Source organism: Rhinopithecus roxellana, chromosome 22, assembly GCF_007565055.1.
Source record: "Rhinopithecus roxellana isolate Shanxi Qingling chromosome 22, ASM756505v1, whole genome shotgun sequence".
Classification (NCBI taxonomy): Eukaryota; Metazoa; Chordata; class Mammalia; order Primates; family Cercopithecidae; genus Rhinopithecus; species Rhinopithecus roxellana.
Genome location: NC_044570.1, coordinates 5,518,809 through 5,540,426, shown reverse-complemented (window position 1 = coordinate 5,540,426; position 21,618 = coordinate 5,518,809). Strand labels below are relative to the sequence as shown.

The window sequence follows — 21,618 nt, the reverse complement described above, 5'->3', positions numbered from 1 at the left end:
GGGAAAACTGGCAAGTCATATGTAGAAAGCTGAAACTGGATCCCTTTCTCACATCTTACACAAAAATTAATTCATGGTGGATTAAAGACTTAAATGTTAAACTAAAGACTTAAATATTGAACTTAAAAATTAATTCATGGTGGACTAAAGACTTAAGAAAGACTTAAATGTTGAACTAAAACCATAAAAACCCTAGAGGAAACCTAGGCAATACCATTCAGGACATAGGCATGAACAAAGATTTCATGACTAAAACACCAAAACACCTCACTATAGGGTCCCCCAGGGAAGTTGTGAAATAGAAAGCACAAAGAAGGAGAAGAATGAGTTATTGTCCACAGATGAGTCATTGTCCTTTCTTCTGATGTTCCCTTCCCCTTCCAGCAGAAAACATTCAGCACTTCTGTGGAAAAAGGTTTGGTTTCTCTGGGAACATTCTGGGCATGATGGGGGAGATGTGAAAGTAATAACCCTATAACACACTCCCTCAGGGAGCTATGCATGCTTACTGGGGACATGTTACCAGGGACATCACTATTCCATCCTACTGTTTATTCTGGAGAAATCATCCTGGCTCACTGTTTACCGTCAGGGCCAGCTCCCTGGAGACAAACTATCTGCCACTGTGCACTACAAGGACTGCACTGGTAACCTTAAAGGCCAAGAGGAAAACAGACAAACTTTGCCTCACTGCTCCTTATATAATGAGCTGTGAAAGAATTTCAATCCCCAGCTAGCTGGGCTACAGAAGAGAGCAGCCACATGAAATGGGAGCTGGGAAAGGTTCCTGCTTTCTCTAGAATCTTGCAAGGCTCTGCTTTACATTGACAGATATAGAAAGATCTAATATTAGTAGTGGTGCATAATTAATAATATTTTATCACAAATACAACACTGAATAAAAGCAGTCTGCCTGATATTTACTGGTTCAGAAAAGTCACATATCTGCAAACAAAAATAGCAATAATAGCTACATAGGAATGGTCTTCATAAGACTCTAATGGGTCCTTTCCAGTTAGTTTACAAGAATTCTCTTCTCTATGTGCATTTAATGCACACATTCTATATTAAACTTGGCTGATTGTTTTCTTCTTTTGCAAATCATCTCACCTATGCCCCCAGCTGAGTTAGGTGATAGACATGTTCTAGATATGTACAGTCCAGTAAAATAGCCACTACCCAGGTTTTCCTACTGAGCACCTGAAATGCAGCCATTGTAACTGAATAACAGAATTTTTAATCTTATTTAATTTTAACAATTTAAACAGCTATACATGGCTAATGACTGTATTACAGGAAAACACAGCTTAACTCTATTCTCAAACTTTAATGTGTGTACAAATCATCTGGAACCTTGTTAAAGGGCAGACTCTGATTCAACAAGTCTGGGTGGGCCTGAAAGTCTGTATCTCTAAGAGCTCCCAGGAGATTCTGATGCTCCTGGTCCATCGACCACTCTTTGAGTAGCAAGATTCTGACTGCTTCAGGAACCACCAGTTTCAGTGTGTCTCAAATGCTGAGAGAATAAATTGTCTTCAAATTTTTCTTATCGCCAGAAAAAAATATTCTGAATACCACTGTACTAACATCTTACATATGTTATAAAACAAAACCCACAAAACAGAATAATGTAAATATCAGAAATGATGAAATAAGCAATATTTTATAATTTTCTATTAATAGCAAATACCTCAAGGCAAAATATACACTTGAAATGAGATTCATTGTTAATAATGGAACTATAATCCACTTTTCAAAAGGTCTTCTTGATAATTTCAAATTTCTTTAAATCAGATCTAAATAGGTAGGCACTGGTGTTTTCATCTCACTCCATGTCTTACAAAGCTCTTTAATCTCACTCTGTGTTCCACAAAGCTCACTCTGTGTCCCACAAATCCTCTTACTTACCCACAAATGGGTCAGTGTAGCCATTTCTACATGTGTGCATGAGAGAGAGAGAAGGATTTGACATTTACATCACTGGTATTCCCTTCAATCTGCAATCATTTCACAGAAATTTTTTAAAGCCGTGTTAATATTTCATGAGAGTTAATTTAGCTAAAACTACAAAAAGCGATCCATCAATTCACCTCACTGAGATCTCATTTGAAAGTGCTTCCCTGAACCCAGCCCTTCTGCAGGCCCCTCCCACAAGTGACCTCTGATGTACACACCAAGCCAGGACACCACCTGCAACCTGAATGTTAAGTATTATGACACTTCATCTCTCTCCTAATTTTTCAATAAAATATATAAAAGTAGACACCTCAGTTCTCCTTCAACACTAAATATGTCTACCTAACTTTGGTAACCACTGTCTAGATAGTACACAGAACTTCCAGAATTATTATGAAGATCTCAAATAAAATTTATCCCCAACAATAATATTGAACATTATGTTCTCGAAAACACAACGTGGAAATTCTTCTTAAATTAGTATGTTAATGTAACTATAATTTCAACAGAGTTTACCACGAATTGAAGAAAATTACTTCAGGCTTTATATGGAAAAATTAATGTACAAAAGTTGTCAAGATCCTGAAAAAGAATAGTGCCAGTACAGTGACTCAGGTACAGTGACTCACGCCTGTAATCCCAGCACTTTGGGAGGCTGAAGCGGGCAGATCATGAGGTCAGGTGATTGAGACGATCCTGGCCAAAATGGTGAAACCCTGTCTCTACTAAAAATATAAAAATTTAGCTGAGCATGGTGGCGTATGTCTATAATCCCAGCTACTCAGGAAACTGAGTCAGGAGAATCTCTTTAACTAGGGAGTCGGAGGTTGCAGTGAGCCGAGATTGTGCTACTGCACTCCAGCCTGGAGATGGAGCAAGACTCCGTTAAAAAAAAAAAAAAAAAAAAAAAAAGTGCCCTACTAGATGTTAATATACATTACACATTTATTATAACATGACACTGGCATACAAATCAATAAGTAGATCAAAGGAACAATAAAGAATCAGGAATAGATTGGGATGTACCTATAGAAACCTAACTATAATAATAATAAAGGTGGCATTTCATTTAATGGCAAAGTTAGGTTAACATAATAAGTGCTCTTGGCAAAGGTGGCTACCTAGAAGAAAATTAAAGTTAGATTCCCTGTCCCACTCCCTAACTAACCCACTGACTCTCAAATGGGGGCAGTTTTGCCTGTCAGCAGACATTAGGCAATGTCTGGAATCTGTCACAACTGCAGGGATGGGGGCTTTGCTAGTAAAATCTTGTGGGTACACACCAGGGAGTCTGCTAAATATCCTACAATGCGTAGTCCTACATACAATTGTCTGGCCCAAAAGGTCAACAGTACCAAGGCTGAGAAATTCTACTCTTTCCGTACCTTAACCCTCATAGCTAAACAATTGAAGAGGAATGCTGTTAGAAGAAAGGTGCCAGTGTGAAAGCTGTTTCTCCACCCACACAATGTGTGGAAACTGGCTTGGACAAGGACCACTCTGAGTCTCATTTCTTTCATCTCGGTTTTTGGGAATAAAGATAATATATATATATATATCATGAAGCAATGAACAAGGACTCCAGTCAGCCACAGCAGTAAATAAATGGTAGCTATGATGGCTATTACCAAAAATGAAAAATCATATGAAGAAGTACCTGCAAACACATAAAAGTTCTTTACAAGAAAAGGGAGCATTTTGTTCCTAAGAGATTCAGGTTGCTTGATGGAGCAATTTTGGAGACTTAAACCATAACAATATATTACAAATTCCCTGAGAGCAGGAATTGTGTCCATCTCATTCTCTCTAACAAAGACTGTTACATTAAAGGAACCAATAGACATTTAATAAATACATTTTTATTTTGCTTTTAGAGAGCAGAGAGAAAATAACACACTGATAGCCCTAGAACCATCATTTACAGGTAATCATTTTGTGCAGAAACTGACAAGACCCAGCCAGCCTGCTTAGTGGAGCCATTTGGGGAGCTCTAAGTGGTTTGTAGTGGTATCCCTATATTCTGAAATCAGCTAGGGAATAAGCCAAGCCTCTGGTCCCATAGTGTAGCCATGGGGACTGGGGTTGGTACAAAGCCTAGGAGAGTCTCACATTTATCTGAAGATGTTTCTGTAAGCTCTGGGGCCTCTGAGCTGAATGATGATGTATTTCTGGGCCATGAGTCTCAAGATGGAACTTGAGTTCTATACTTACCACACACTACCACTACCCACTCCAAACCTCAGGACTGAGAAGTCATTAATAACTTCTTCAGCTTCATTTTCCTAGACATAAAATGAGAAGTGGGGAATGAGGGAAGATCATGTACCTTTCAGTTACAAAGGAGCGTATGTCTAAAACTTCTGCTGAAAGCACAGTAAAGTTTTTGACAAACATTAACAAGAAAAACAATTATCATGAGGACATAGTGAGAGATAATTATAATACTGAAAACATACAGGAATGTCTGTAATCCTTGCACTTTGGGAGGCCGGGGCAGATGGATCATGAGGTCAGGAGATCAAGACCATCCTGGCGAACATGGTGAAATCCCATCTCTACTAAAAATACAAAACAATTAGCCGGGTGAGGTGATGGGCGCCTGTGGTTCCAGTTTCTAGGGAGGCTGAGGCAGGAGAATGGCGTGAACCCGGGAGGCAGAGCTTGCAGTCAGTGGAGATCATGCCACTGCACTCCAGCCTGGGTGACAGAGGGAGATTCTGTCTCAAAAAAAAAAAAAAAAAAAATAGAGAAATGAAGCAAAGTGTTCTCAGACTCTCAGAACCAGGTGTTATGTGAATACAAGTTATAAATGTTGTCTTTAAAGTCTTTGTAGCCATTTTAAGTTCCAACTCATGGTTGATGAATAGGAAGTGAATGAAATGATGTACTTGTATTTATAGCATATTTATCATATTTTCATATACTTAGAGCATTTTATAGCATTTACATCTTTGTAAATTGTTCCATCTCTTAATCATTTAAAATAAAAAATTTGGGTAGATTTTAGAGACAATCGTTATATCAAAATCTCAAGAACATTTAAATTACTAATAATGTACTTATATACATCTAAACATTGTATCTCAACTACTTCTACATTCATATCTAAAAATGTAAAACTCAATTACTAGTCCTGTCCAGGACCCATTACTGGTAATACCCACTACATCTTTTTCAGCTTGAAAAACATGAAAAATATCTAAGTTACTTCTGATTGACAAAGAGGAAAAAATTTAATATATGTTTTAAGGATTTTCTTTTTAGTTTCAATATAATTTTGTACTTTCCCAATTTGGCCCTTTTCAAATGCAAAAGGACATGTTCACATTATCTTGTAGGCTATAAAAAAGGCAATATAATGCATTTGTACTTCACTTAAGGTCCACAAAGTTATCCTTTCTTTGAAGGTCATATTTGAATGTATTTTAAAAGAAAAAGAAGAAGGAAAATTAATGGACATCTATTCTTGTAGCAAATCACTGTTATTTTGGCAATGAAAGGAGTGTGTGTGTGTGTGTGTGTGTGTGTGTGTGTGTGTGCGCGCGCTCCATTATTTGATGTCTGTGCTATGTGCCTGCATTATCAAGATATACTTTTGGTACTGATAAATATGTAAACCAATGACAGATCTATTTCATAATGAATTTACGGTCGTTTAGTAAATGATTGTAGCATAATTCCAGGGCATGGTTTTATCCCACTCAATTCATGCAAATTATATTGACCAACATCTATTCAGGACCTGGCACTCTGAGCAAGCAATGGGAATCCAAAGATGGAAGAGGATTCAGCAAGGGGAATGGAGGTGGGCAGACATTTAAAATGCAACAACAGAAGAGACTGAGATTCCAGCAACTGAGATTCTTGTGTCAAAGACAGGATAAGCAGCTAAAAGGGTGCATTATTACATCTGCCAATGTAAGCATTACACAGAAATGTTAGAGGCTGCAAGATGGCAGCCAGTGGCATGGGTTAGGGATAAACAATGCTACTTTGGAAAAGTGAGGCTAAAAGAAAAAATTTTCAGATAAAAATCCAAATTTGTGGCTTTTCATGAAAAAGTGCAAGACATGGCAACACCTGATAACCATATGACAGAGATAAGCCATTGACTCACCAGTTACCAAGAGTCCTCATTCAATGAGCCAGGCCCCTGTAGGCATCTGAGCTGCCAAGCCTAATCTTAGAATAAAGACAGTGTCTTCAGGAATTTAGATTCTGGTCCGCAAGAGAAGAAACAAAGGGTAAGGGCTGAGCATTCCCTAAGATGTAATTTCCTGGAAATAAGATAGCAAAAGCCAAAATAATTGTTTTTCTTGCATCAGTTGACCCTGGGTGGTCAGGGTTGTTTCATTCAGTCATCTGCGCTGCTCATAAGTATTTGGGAGTACAGCTTGCTGACAGACTCCAAGCATATGGTCTATTTGGGATGAAGCAGCTGACTGTAGCTCTCAGCAACCCACGGCATTTCTTCTAAGAATCACTAGAGGCACCTGTTTTAGAACAAGGACTGCAGTAGCCTTGACTAAGTCAGCAGCTAGAAAAGTGAGTCCTGGCCTGAGGGGCTCACCACAGCTCCACACACACCCTCCCGAAGGCTTGTCTCTGATGTCAGGCCCCAAGGCTTCTCATGCCTGCCTTCCCACTGTTTCCCTTTGGATACTGTGTTCCAGTTGTTCCACAATGTCAGCAGTGCAGAGGCCCTTCCCACTGTTTCTCTCCGTATTCCAATCTACCCATCATGCCCAACCTAGAGCAAAGGAGAGCCACAGAGCCTCCTTTTCTGAAACACTTTCATTAACAATTTCCAGGTTAGAGATGCAAACCAAGACCTGCAGACTTAGCTGGGCAATTACATAATTTGTATATACATTTTTCAGCTCCCTAGTAGACAGGTAAGTTTCTTGACCTCTAGGAGCTCCTTAGAGTCATTGTTGCACAGTGAAATTACATACACATGTTTATCTTAGAAAAATCCAACTGAAAGGGATAAATGTTTACCACTTAAAACAGTGCCAGTTATTCTATTCAATAGGCAGATGTGCCGCAGAATGAACTCAAGAAGGGAGACGTGGAGTTCCTGTTCTCTCAATGTTAATCCCCACAAACACCTCCCTAGATGCAAACATTTCAGCACCCTAGGTGTAATTCCAATGAATTCTCACTATAAACCCAAACCAACTTAACTTTCCATGGGGTTCACTGTTAGAAACAGCCATCTGATCTAGTCCTGAAGGAAGACATGCACTGGTCAGGTAGAGAGGTGCCACAGTATTACACTTTATGGGCACTTCAAAAGATTTTTAAGGGTAACTTTGATTGTACACATTTTCCACCTTTTGCAAGAGTTTTAGAATTACAGCCTCTGCATTAACTATAGCTTCTCCATGAGCCCCCACCCTAATCCTAGACCAAAAGTTGCCTAATACATGTCCACAGAGCTCCCTAGTTTGCTGGTCACCATACCATAGAAGTCATTACTCTACAGACGCTGTAGCCAAATGACCTCAACTCATTAGTGATGAAAAACACACCAAGAACACCCTAGCTCCAAGTGTGAATAACAAAAATTCAACAGCTGAAAAATGGCCAGCACCATGCATTTTGATACTGCAGTTACATCTAAAACCATAAACATCCTCGAATTAAACCCACACTCAGGAAACATCAGAGAGATGTTTTGATAACTGACTTTTCTTAGCCATCAAGTTTCAAGATCTTTAGCAACTCACTCTAAAAAAACTACTTGAAAATAATGAAGGATAACTAAACTATACTTAGAATTCAGAATGAGTGCAACTATATTGTTTATTAAAAATCACTAAGTATTCCAAAGAAAGACTTGAGGAAATGGAGGACAAACTCTCTTTCTACTTATTAACTATTTCATATTCACTATTCATTCTTGAGTCAAAGTAACTTGAGTCAAAGTAACTGACTTGACTAAATTCAATACACTTAGAATTAAGAACAATTTACAGTTAGATGTGTGGCTTGGCCTGCCATGGTAAAATGAAATGGCAGTTATTAGAATTTTCAAAGGAAAAATCAGGTGATTTTTTCATTGATGTGAGTGAAATCTGTCAAAATGGCAGTAAGCTCAGAGGAATGTTATTGCACTTGAGAACTACTTTTGGAATAACTCATTAAAAATTTAGTTAGACTGGCATCAATGATCTCCAGTTATTCAAACACCACCAGAAAACATTTTATTAGGAGATTTAAATAAACTCTTCCTGCCTCATGCTTATTATGCCCCATGTTTGCACAAAAGAAATCAGACTCAAGTTAAAAGCTGCTCCTCCAGAAACATTTCCTTGGTTTCCCTTCCTGTGAGAGGTGGCATCTCCTTTTCCCAATTAAACATGGCAGGAAGCACATATCTCATTTACTTAGTTAGACTGCAAGTACCTGGAAGGTAGGCTCCATGTTCAACTGAGCCTGGGGCTTGTACTCTCTAACTTCCCACCACGTAGAGCTCCTAGCACCATACCCTGGAAAGAGTACACCTTCAGCAAGTGTGTGAAGGAATAAATGTGGGCCTGAGGGGCTCTGTTTGGTGGTTCTGGCATATCCCAAAGCACAGTTATTTGCTAAAAATTTGATGTGAACCCTTCAAAACCATTAGGTTGATGCTGAAGTTCCACACAGTCATCTCATCGTGATTTGTGATAATGAACTTCATTTGGACTAGCGGTAATCTACAAAGTATATCTACATCTCTTTCAATGGGCTCCACTTGGAAAATATTAACCAAGTATTTCTTTCCCTTTTAAAAGTGAAGTCATTTCGTCTAACAGCAGCTATAGGTGTCAGAACTTCAGCAGACTTTGTGAAAAGTGTCACTTTAACTGTCTGATTTAAAAATTAATCACAAAAGTCTTCCTTTGTTTTGTTTTTACTACTTAAACTCCCTATTGATAAAGAAAAAGTACTGCTTTGTTTGTTTGTTTTGTTTTGTTTTAGACAGGGTATCGTTCTGTTGCCCAGCCTAGAGTGCAACAACACAGTCACATCACACTGCAGACTCCACCTTCTGGGCTCAGGCATTCCTCCCACCTCAGCCTCCTGGTTAACTGGGATTACAGGTGTGTACCACTACACTCAGCTAATTTTTTAAATTTTTAGTAGATACTAGGTCTCACTATGTGGCCCAGGCTGGTCTAGAATGTCTGAGCTCTAGAGAGTCTTCTGCCTTGGTCTCGCAAAATGTTGGGATTACAGGTGTGAGCCACTGCAGCTGGCCATGTTGGTTTTTTTTGTTGTTTGCTTGTTCACTTATTTTTAAGATTATTGGGGCTTTTCCTCATAATACAAAAAGATGCAGTTATTGTATTTGCTAGAAGAGAAAATTCCTGTACTTTAAAATTTACAATGACTCCGCCTCCAACTTCTACTACTCCTCCCACCCAGTACTATTGGGGCTGGAATTAGGGGTGATCCTCTTGATCATTTCTGGCTCATTTTACATGACACATTATCAAACTTTTGCAGTTTTCTTAAAAAAAAAAAAAATCAAGGCAGTTCTAAAGACCCAAAACAAAGTTACCTAAGGAATTTCCTTCTCTGGATCTGCTTGTCCAGGAGTTGAAATGTTCATTAAGGTCATCAGGCAGGCAGTTCAGGAACTCTGGACTAAAGTGAGCTCAAACCCAAGGAGATTGCCAACTTCCCTTTCTTGAAAACTCTCTGGCATACAATGTTTCATTCCTTTCAATAGTTTGCTCATTTTTTGTCTTCTGGAAAGTAAGTTGATTTGTTCATGCTACCTCAGTGGAAGTAAAGAACCCCTATTGCACCCCCAACTTCACTGCTGGCTTATAACACATTATTCATGAAAGTGGTGGTTCCTATTTCTGAAGACAGGCTTCCTCACCCATCTTGCCACATCAGATAACTTAAGAGTTCAGCGCAAGGCAAATCATGTAGTACCAGTCCCTCATTGTAGCAGCTAGAAAATGGAGATCCAGAAAAGTTCACTGATGTGCCCCCTGCACAACACTAATTACTAGTAGCCAAATGCAGCCTAGAACACGAGTCTCCTGCCACAAGTCATATGTTCTTTCTAATGTAGTCTGGTGCTTACAGCTCTCCTGGGAGTAAAGTGGCAAGCCCCAGTAGTGTTGCTGAGTGCCAGGCATGAAGCCAGGAAAGAATTACGTCCTCGAACCCTTGATATTCAAAGTGCCTGCCACAGACCATCAGCATCTGCCACATCTGGAAATGAGTTAGAAATGTAGAGTCCCAGGCCTCACCTAGACCTGCTATGTCAGACTCTGCTCTTTAACAATATCCCCAGGAGACTCACAGGCACATTAAAGTTTTAAAAGTGTTGTCACATGGCAGGGGAGAAAAAAGACATATCTTAACCTTTTTTGATTAAGCTGAGGCCAAGTCCTGAGCTCACGTCATGACCTATGACAGATCACACTGAAGGATTCGCTGGTGATCTGACCCAAATGGACTTGTCTCCTTTACACACTAAGGCTTATCACATAATCTGCAGAATAGAATCCCTGGATCCCAATGGATATCTTATGTAATCCACATAACACATTTGTCAGTTCTGGTTCCTTGTGGAAATTCTGATTTACTTACAGACTACTGAGGGGGCAAGGTTGAGTACTAGAAGTGCTTCTTTATGGAATATCAAAGATCTCCTCCCCTACTTTTTTTTCCTAAAGTGGTTCTCCACAAGCATTGTGAGTAAAGGGACACAGGATGTGACTCATGCCAGGATTAAGAATGCAGGTACAGGGCCCGGTATGGTGGCTCATGCCTGTAATCCCAGCACTTTGGGAGGTTGAGGTGGGCGGATCGTGAGGTCAGGAGATCAAGACCATCCTGGCTAACATGATGAAACTCTGTCTCTACTAAAAATACAAAACATTAGCCAGGCGTGGTGGTGGGCACCTGTAGTCCCAGCTACTCAGGAGCTGAGGTAGGAGAATGGCATGAACCCAGGAGGTCGAGCTTGCAGTGAGCCGAGACCAGGCCACGGCACTCCAGCCTGGGCGACTTACTCCTTCTCAAAAAAAAAAAAAAAAAAAAAAAAAAAGCAAAACAAACAAAAAAGGAATGCAAGTACAGGTGTCAGCCTTCCTGGGAGCAAGGCAGAGCTCTACTTGCTGCCATCTGTGTGACCTTGACAATTCAACGTTTGTGTCTCTGTTTTCTCACCTTTTTTTTTAAATTATTATACTTTAAGTTCCAGGGTACATATGCACAACGTGCAGGTTTGTTACATATGTATACATGTGCCTTGTTGGTGTGCTGCACTCATTAACTCGTCATTTACATTAGGTATATCTCCTAATGCTATCCCTCCCCCCTACTCCCTACCCACAATGGGACCCGGTGTGTGATGTTCCCCTTCCTGTGTCCAAGTGATCTCATTGTTCAATTCCCACCTGTAAGTGAGAACATGCAGTGTTTGGTTTTCTGTTCTTGTGACAGTTTGCTGAGAATGATGGTTTCTAGTTGCATCCATGTCCCTACATAGGACACGAACTCGTCCTTTTTTATGGCTGCATAGTATTCCATGGTGTATATGTGCCACATTTTCTTAATCCAGTCTGTCACAGATGGACATTTGGGTTGATTCCAAGTCTTTGCTATTGCAATAAACATACACGTGCCTGTGTCTTTATAGCAGCATGACGTATAATCCTTTGGGTATATCCCCAGTAACGGGATGGCTGGGTCAAATGGTATTTCTAGTTCTAGATCCTTGAGGAATTGCCACACTGTTTTCCACAATGGTTGAACTAGTTTACAGTCCCACCAACAGTGTAAAAGTGTTCCTATTTCTCCACATCCTCTCCAGCACCTGTTGTTTCCTGATTTTTTAATGATTGCCATTCTAACTGGTGTGAGATGGTATCTCATTGTGGTTTTGATTTGCATTTCTCTGATGGCGAGTGATGATGAGCATTTTTTCATGTGTCTATTGGCTGCATGAATGTCTTCTTTTGAGAAGTGTCTGTTCATATCCTTTGCCCACTTTTAACGGGATTGTTTGTTTTTTCTTGTAAATTTGATTGAGTTCTTTGTAGGTTCTGGATATTAGCCCTTTGTCAGACGAGTAGATTGCAAAAATTTTCTCCCATTCTGTAGGTTGCCTGTTCACTCTGATGGTAGTTTCTTTTGCTATGCAGAAGCTCTTTAGTTTAATTAGATCCCATTTGTCAATTTTGGCTTTTGTTGCCGTTGCTTTTGGTGTTTTAGACATGAAGTCCTGGACAAAATGACACTTATTTCATAGGCATATAATAGGGATTAAATGATAATGATCAAGCCTGGCACATAATGAGTGCTCACTAAATAGGAGCTGCTATCATTATACATATCCTATATATCAGTGTCGTTTAAAACCACTGCAGCCCCCAGAATAATTTATTCTTGTGATTGACCCAGATAATGATCAACAGCCAATCAACATAAAGAAACCAATAATAATGTGCGAATTCTGGGTTTGAGCAAAGACATGTACCACCTTTCACATCAAATTCTAATTTATGTTGATGTAGACTAGGTGTCCCAGAGCTTAATCAATCATGACAAAAAAAGAAAAGGGAAGAGGAGGAGAGGGGAGAGATTGGGAGGGGGGGACGGGAGGGAAGGGGAGTCAGTCTTAGTCACACAACCTCATGTCTCACAGGTGTCCTTTGTGAGCACATCAGCCAAATGCTTTGTCTACCTGCAAAGTGACTTTAAAAAGAGAGAAAGAGGAGGAGCTGCTCTGCACTCTCTCTTTAAAATGTGGCACATTATCATTCCTTCTATGATAGTTGGCCAAAAGACAAATCTGATTCCCTTTCTCAGACTTCATTTTAACTTTTATTTTTAAGAAAGCAGCAAAAACAAACTGCTCTCTCCACCCTATCCTCATCAAAATTAAAAAAAAAATTAATATTGTTTCCTTCGAAAGACTAACACCACTTCTCTTTTCTTAATTAGGCCCAATCAAAATATAGGCATAAACATTCAACTGGGCAAGGCAAACTGAAAAACATACCCAAGCCTTGAAAACCTAAAGTGATTGACAGAATTTATGGTAGGCTCAAAATGTTAAAATGTTTCTAGACTTTGGGGAAAGACATTGAGTTTGTATATAGCCTTTAAACAAAATTATTGCATTTTCCAGCCGCCTTTCAGTTTAAATGTACTACACTTTTACCAATTGCATAATATAGGTATATACTTCTGAGGAGACATTTTTCTAGCTGAGTGAGGGAAAGAATGTTAAATGGAACCCTCTACTTGCAGTTAGACATGTATTTGTTTTTTGTTGCAGGATGCTAGGAAACTTCTCTGGTTGTCTAACTTTTTGCCTCACCTGTCTGAGTACGGAGACCCTGAGGACTGCATGCAAATTTCAATCCCCCAACCCCAAACTTTCATTTCTCCTTTGTTCAGCATAGCTTAGTCACAGCAGGATGCTACCCATTTACCCATGGAGGCCTCAACCTGTGGCTTTTCTTGATGAGGATGGCCCTAGAGATATGCTCCAGGGGTGTCTTCTCCTGTTCATAGGTGGGCTACACAAAGGGGTGCAGGGCCACCAGCGAGAAGCCCTGCTGGTACAGCACCAGGAGCTGGGCAGTCAGGTCACACAGAGCCTCACTGTTGAGGATCCAGGGAGCTCTGCTGGAGTGGAGAGAGCAGAGGCTCATCACAGACCCACTAGGACACTCACCCAGCCCTGCCCAAGTCCCTCTCCCCTTGCCCTCCGGGAAGATCCTCTAGGTTACTGCTAAAATGAGTTTGTCCCAGTGTTTACTGTCTCCAAACAGACTTCATAAGCAGCCTGTCATTTTCCAAATCACCCAAAGGCATTAAAGATTGGATATTGGCCAGGCATGGTGGCTCATGCCTATAATCTCAGCACTTTGGGAGACCAAGAATGATGGAAAGCTTGAGTCCAAAAGTTGGAGACCAGCCTAGGCAACGTGGTAAAACCTGGTCTCAAAAAACAAACAAACAAACCAAAAAACCCTCAAAATTAGTTGGTGCTTATGGTCCTGGCTACTCAGGAGGCTGAGGTGGGAGGACTGCTTGAGCTGGAAAGGGGGAGGTGGCAGTGAGCCATGATTGGGTCACTGCATTCTATGTAGCCTGGGTAACAGAGCAAGACCCTGTCTCAAAAATGAAATAAAATAATAATGGAATGTCTTTGATCTAGAGTCATCTTCTCAGTGATTACAATGAAAAAGTCATTCCCACCCACTAAAAAAAGAAAAAGAAAGAAAACAGAAATAAAGAAAGGAAGAAGGGAAGAAGGGAAGGGAAAAGAAGGAAACTACACCGAGCAAATACAAAAATACTAGGTGGCAAAAAGTAGCATAAACAAAGTCAAAGGACAAACTGGAACAAAATTTCTGTTACCTTTAAGACAAAGGGCTAATTTCTTTAATTTGCAAAACCCTCTCCATCCCAAAATAAATTCTAAATGGGCAAAATATATGAATAGGCAAGTGCTTAAAAAATGTAAAAGGCTAACCAATATTTGAAAAGACATTCTATCTCAGCATTAGAATTACACAAATCAAAACCAGGAATATGTTTACTTATCAAATTATTTTAAAATTTGGATTTTTAATTTACTTGTTTTTGAGAAGGGAAACGAAGTTCAAATTCAAAAGGTACAAATGTGTACTCAGTGAAAAGTCTGCATCCTAGCCCTATCCTCCACCTCCTCCATTTATTTCCCTAGAGGCAATCAATATTATCTTTTTGTGTGTATATGCATTAACAATCAAAGAATTCATACAAAAGTTAATAGGTCGACATATTTCCCTCCCCTTCTACACAAATGTCAGCATATCATTACACACCCAGCTTTTTAAAATTAATTTTATCAATTGACAGGGTATTTTTGGCCATGTACAGTGGCTCATGCCTGTAATCCCCGCAATTTTGGAGGCCAAGGAGGCATATGACTTGAGTTCAGGAGTTTAAGACTAGTCTGGCCAACATGATGAAACCCCATCTCTACCAAAAATACAAAATATTAGCCGAGTGTGGTGGCACATGCTTGTAATCCCAGCTACTCGGGAGGCTAAGGCGGAAGAATGTCTTGAACTTGAGAGGCAGTGCCTGCAGTGAGCCAAGATAGTGCCACTGCAATTCAGCCTGGGCAACAAGAGCTAAACTCCATCTCAAAAAAACAAAGAAATCAAAACAAAAACAAAAATAAAAAAGCAGTATACTTTTCTTAGAGATCATTTCATAGCAGTGCACAGAGTGCTTTCTCATTCTTTTCTACAGATCCATCGTATGATATGCCATGGAGTATGCAAACTTTTGCTTTTATAAGTAATCGTTTAGTGAAAAATGTTATTCCTACATGATTTCGCACATGTGTGCTTATAATACATATAGAAACTAAATTCCTAGATGTGGAATGCTGGGTTAAAAACACATGCATTGTATGCCTGTATCAAAACATCTCATATACCCTATAAATATATACACCTACTATGTACCCATAAAAAATAAAAAAATTAAAAATCAGAGATGTAAGTATTTATGTCATAAATATGTGTGCACCGTAATTGTTTCAGATAATGCTAGATTTCCTCCATGCAGTGTATGGATTTATCTGCCATCAGTGATGTATAAAGTTGTTTGTTTTCCCATACTGTGGCTATTCTCAGTGAAAAAACATGATCCCTGTGAGATGTTAACTTATATTTCTCTTATTATGTAATTTGTAATTTTTTCTTATTAAACATTTCATATTTAAAAGCTGTGTCTCCTTGTCTGTGAACTGTCTGTCCGTTATCTTTGCCTGGTGTCCTTTTGGGTCATTGGACCTTTTTTTCTATTGGTTTGTAAGAACTCTTTACATATTAGAAAATTTAGTTTTTATTTATCTGTCCCCAGTTTGTTGCTTGCCTTTTGATTTTGTGTATGGTGGGTTTTGCCATGAAAATTTTTTTTAGACTAAGTCTCACTCTGTTGCCAAAGCTGGAGGGCAGTGGCACTACGTCAGCTCACTGCAGACTTTGCCTCCTGAGTTCATGTGATTCCATAAAGAACTTTTTAAAGGAAGCTGAATTTACCAATCTTGCTTTCAATGGCTTCTGAGTTTTATGTCATAGCAGAAAGACCTGGAATTATAAAACAATTGTCTTGTGAATTCTCATGACACTTATTTCATTTTTTGCATAAAAATCTTTGATTGATTTGGAATTTATCCCATGTAAACTGTGCATTACAAATTTAACTCCCCCGACCACACACACACACACTTTTCCTCATTGATTTCAGATGCCATATATCATATGCCATTTATCATTCATTATATTCCCAAATATGAGTTTATGACAATGATCTATTAATCTATTTGTATAAAACACTAATTTAAACTATTTTAATTTCATATTATATTTTAATGTGGTTAAACCATTTCTCAAATTTTCCTGTTTATAGTTTGAATCTTCTTAATTTATTTTTCTGAATGATCTATAAAAATCCAGCTCAGTAAATTCCCCTTCATCCACCAAAAAAAAAAAAAAATCTTTGGGTATTTTTACTGGGTCATGCTCAAATCATAGCTAACTGAGAATGAATGTTTTCACCATGCTGCACATTCCCATGCAAGAAACTGGCAAAATTTTGAATTGTTCAAGTCTTTCTTTGGGTCCCTCTGGGGCATACTAAAGTTTTCTTCACACAGATATACATATTTATCAAGTTTATTCCTAGTTATCCTACATTTTATTGCTATTGGAATACTATATTTTCCTTTTTCACTTCTGTAATATTCATTGTATGCAAGGGTGTTGGGGAAACAGGTATGCCCCTCATCATGGTGAGAGTGAACCTTTCTTGAGGACAGGGTGGTATTGGCCTTCATACAAAAAAATGCACACACTCTTTGTCCAGCAGCCCTACTACTGGTGGTACTTCTATGGCTGGAATCATAAATGCCTTTCAAGATATATAGACAAAGATATTTACTATTGGGTTGCTTTAATAGCAATCTTTATTTCAGGACTAAACACTAGAATACCTAGTGATTAGTCTTATAAACCATTCAGAAGATTAAAGTAAATCTGTTATGTGCTGATATAGAAACAAGTCCAAGATACATTGCTAGGTTTTTTTTAAAAAATAGTACCTACAGTGTTAATGATATGGCCACTCTTGTGTAAATATTAGAAGGATGCGGAGACATAAATAAAAATCTTTTTTTTTTTTTTTTTTTTTTCCTGGAAGAAATCACAAAAACATCAACATTGAAGAGAGGGACTGTAGTATGGAGGAAAGGGTAGAAAGTCAATTTTACTTTATCTTATACTTTGGATCCCATCACCACTAACAGGAGTCATTTGGGTGGAAGTTTTATGAGTCATCTTTATTTTCCTCTTAAAATATAAAAACAATATTACTGTTAAATGTTTTCAATGTACTTTTAAAACGTGCTTTTTAAATATTGTAATTTCTCTTACATGTATTCTTCTTTATTTTGAGGCAGAGCCTCGCTCTGTCATCCAGGCTGGAGTGCAGTGGTGCGATCACATCTTATGGCAGCCTTGATCTCCTGGGCTCAAGTGATCCCCCTATTACCTCAGCCTCCAGAGTTTTTGGGATGGCAGGCACATGCCAGCATGTACAGCTAATTTTTAAATTTCTTGTAGAGACAGAGTCTTGCCATGTTGCCCAGGCAGGTCCCAAATTCCTGGTTTTAAATGATATTCCTGCCTGGGCTTTAACATCCTTTTTTTTTTTTTTTTTTTTTTTTTGAGACAGAATTTCCCTCTTTCACCAGGGCTGGAGAACAGTGGTAAAATCTCAGCTCACTGCAACCTACACCTTCAGGGTTCAGGTGACTGTCCTGCCTCAGCCTCCTGAGTAGCTGTGAGTACAGGCACACGCCACCATGCCTGAAAATCTTTTGTATTTTTAGTAGATACAGGTTTCACTATGTTGGCCAGGATGTTCTTGATCTCCTGACCTCGAGATCCATCCGCCTTAGCCTCTCCCTAATGTGCTGGCATTACAGGTGTGAGCCACCATGCCTGCTCAATGTAGTATTTTTAAAAACAAATTTTAAAACAAAACCTAGGGGTGCTTAAAGACCACCTAACATCAGATACTGTAGCTCTTATTTCCATACACCATGCCAGAATTTCCAGCAAAAAAAAAAAAAAAAAAAAAAAAAAAAAAAAAAAAAAAAAAAAAATGATTCAATCTAAAACAAGCATTCAGCATCCTGGAGAAGGCTCCATTAATAACAGTGACAAATGTAGGACTGGCCAGGTAAGCAGAAAAGTATGCAATCTTACCCCTGAAGGGTACATTCAGGACATGCTGCTATACAAACAAATCCAAAGGTAAGTCTGGTAAAGAATCCTGAGCCTCTCCGTATTCCCCATGCAAGAAAACCTGTCAAGATGTCTCACCAGCAGCTTCTTGGATGCAGGTGAGAGGGACTACTGCTCTAAAGCTTGTCCTGAATCCCAGGGTTCACAGCAAGTGTCCCCAACCATGGGACCATGCATTGTTAAAGGGGGCTGTACAGCAGGAAGTGAGCAAGTATTTCTACCTGTGATCTGCCTCCTGTCAGATCAACAGCAATATCAGACTCTCTTAGGAGCATGAACCCCACTGTGATCTGTGCATGCAAGGGATCTATGTGCATGCTCCTTACGAGAATCTAACGCCTGATGATCTGTCACTGTCTTCCATTACCCCTAGATGGGACTACCTAGTTGCAGGAAAACAATCTCAGGGCTTTTACTGATTCTACATTATGGTGAGTTGTCTAGTTATTTCAATATATATTATAATGTAATAATAATAGAAATAAAGTGTACAGTAAATATAATGCACTTGAATCATTCCCAAATCACTCCCACAACCCCATCCATGGAAAAACTGCCTTCCATAAACCAGTGCCTGGTGCCAAAAACACTGGGGACTGCTGCTTTAGAGCAAGGGTCCTCAAAGTCCACACCCTGTTCCAGCAGCACTTGGGAAATTGTTAGAAATGATAAAACTTGCTTTGGTGCAGTGGCTCACACCTATAATCCCTGCACTTTGGGAGGCTGAGGCGGGCAGATCATGAGGGCAGGAGATTAAGACCATCCTGGCTAACACAGTGAAACCCAGTCTCTATTAAAGAAAATTAGGCAGGTGTGGTGGCACATGACTCTATTCCCAGCGACTTGGTAGGCTGAATAAGGATAATAGCTTGAACCCGGGAGGCAGAGGTTGCTGTGAACCGAGATTGTGCCACTGTACTCCAGCCTGGGTGACACAGTGAGATTCCATCTCAAAAAAAAAAAAAAAAAAAAAAAAGAAAAAGAAAAAGAAAAAGAAAATGGCCATACTACCCAAGGTAATTTATAGATTCAATGCCATCCCCATCAAGCTACCAATGAGTTTCTTCACAGAATTGGAAAAAACTGCTTTAAAGTTCATATGGAACCAAAAAAGAGCCCACATTGCCAAGACAATCCTAAGTCAAAAGAATAAAGCTGGAGGCATCACAATACCTGACTTCAAACTATACAACAAGGCTACAGTAACCAAAACAGCATGGTACTGGTACCAAAACAGAGATACAGAACAAGGGAACAGAACAGAGTCCTCAGAAATAATACCACACATCTACAGCCATCTGATCTTTGATAAACCTGAGAAAAACAAGAAATGGGGAAAGGATTCCCTGTTTAATAAATGGTGCTGGGAAAATTGTCTAGCCATAAGTAGAAAGCTGAAACTGAATCCTTTCCTTACTCCTTATACAAAAATTAATTCAAGATGGATTAGAGATTTAAATGTTAGACCTAACACCATAAAAACCCTAGAAAAAAACCTAGGTAGTGCCATTCAGGACATAGGCATGGGCAAGGACTTCATGTCTAAAACACCAAAAGCAACAGCAGCAAAAGCCAAAATTGATAAATGGGATCTCATTAAACTAAAGAGCTTCTGCACAGCAAAAGAAACTACCATCAGAGTGAACAGGCAACCTACAGAATGGGAGAAAATTTTTGCAATCTACTCGTCTGACAAAGGGCTAATATCCAGAACCTACAAAGAACACAAACAAATTTACAAGAAAAAAACAAACAACCCCATCAAAAAGTGGGCAAAGGATATGAACAGACATTTCTCAAAAGAAGACATTTATACAGCCAACAGACACATGAAAAAATGCTCATCATCACTCGCCATCAGAGAAATGCGAATCAAAACCACAATGAGATACCATCTCACACCAGTTAGAATGGCAATCATTAAAAAGTCAGGAAACAACAGGTGCTGGAGAGGATGTGGAGAAATAGAAACACTTTTACATTGTTGGTGGGATTGTAAACTAGTTCAACCATTATGGAAAACAGTATGGCGACTCCTCATGGATCTAGAACTAGAAGTACCATATGACCCAGCCATTCCATTACTGGGTATATACCCAAAGGATTATAAATCATGCTGCTATAAAGACACATGTACGCGTATGTTTACTGCCGCACTATTCACAATAGGAAAGACTTGAAATCAACCCAAATGTCCATCTGTGACAGACTGGATTAAGAAAATGTGGCACATATACACCATGGAATACTATGCAGCCATAAAAAAGGATGAGTTTGTGTCCTTTGTAGGGACATGGATGCAGCTGGAAACCATCATTCTCAGCAAACTATCACAAGAACAGAAAACCAAACACCGTATGTTCTCACTCATAGGTGGGAACTGAACAATGAGATCACTTGGACTTGGGAAGGGGAACACCACACACTAGGGCCTATCATGGGGAGGGGGGAGGGGAGAGGGATTGCATTGGGAGTTATACCTGATGTAAATGACGAGTTGATGGGTGCTGACGAGTTGATGGGTGCAGCACACCAACATGGCACAAGTATACATATGTAACAAACTTGCACGTTATCCACATGTACCCTAGAACTTAAAGTATAATAAAAAAAAAAAGAAAGAAAAAGAAAAGAAAAGAAATGAGAAGACTAGGTTCCTACCCTAGACTTACAGAATCAGAATCTGAGCCATCTGTGCTTTACAACTTCCCCAGGGAGTTCACCTGCCCCAAAGAGTTTCACCTTGGCCCTCCTCCACACACTCTCCTCTCCACAGACAAGGAAACCTGTGACAAGCACCCAACTTCATACAGCCAAGCTTCTGGAACCCCCCTGCCTTGCCAGCTTTGTGCCCAAACTGGGCCATGCAGACTTCTGTGTCAGTCGGCAGTGAGGCTGGATAGTGCCCATTTGTGTGTACTTCTAGGCCCAAGGCAGGGCAAAGACTAAGAGGAGGCAAGTGAGGCTATAACTCACCACAGGTGCAAAATTTAAGGGAGCAGCAAAAGCTCAATAACCAAGATAAATAAATATTTAATGCAATATTTTAAAAACTAAAATCTATGCAAAAAATTAATGATGAACAAAGTATCAAAATTTTTGAAAAGATAAGATCTGGCTGGGTGCCAGTGGCTCACGACTGTAATCCCAGCACTTGTGGGACGCGGAGGCAGGAGGAATGTTGAGCCCAGGAGTTTGAGACCAGTCTAGGATTTATGGCAAAACTCCATCTTTACAAAAAAATAGCAAAATTAGCTGGGCATGGTGGCATGTGCCTATAGTCCCAGCTACTAGGGCGGCTGAGATGGGAGGATCGCTTGAGCCCTGG

The 21,618-nt window shown here is 39.5% G+C and overlaps 1 pseudogene; it reads right to left on the bottom strand.

Moving 5' to 3' along the window:
• LOC115895672 overlaps positions 1–21,156 on the bottom strand; it is a 69,896-nt pseudogene extending 48,740 nt beyond the window's left edge.
• Between the last annotated feature and the right edge of the window lie 462 nt (positions 21,157–21,618).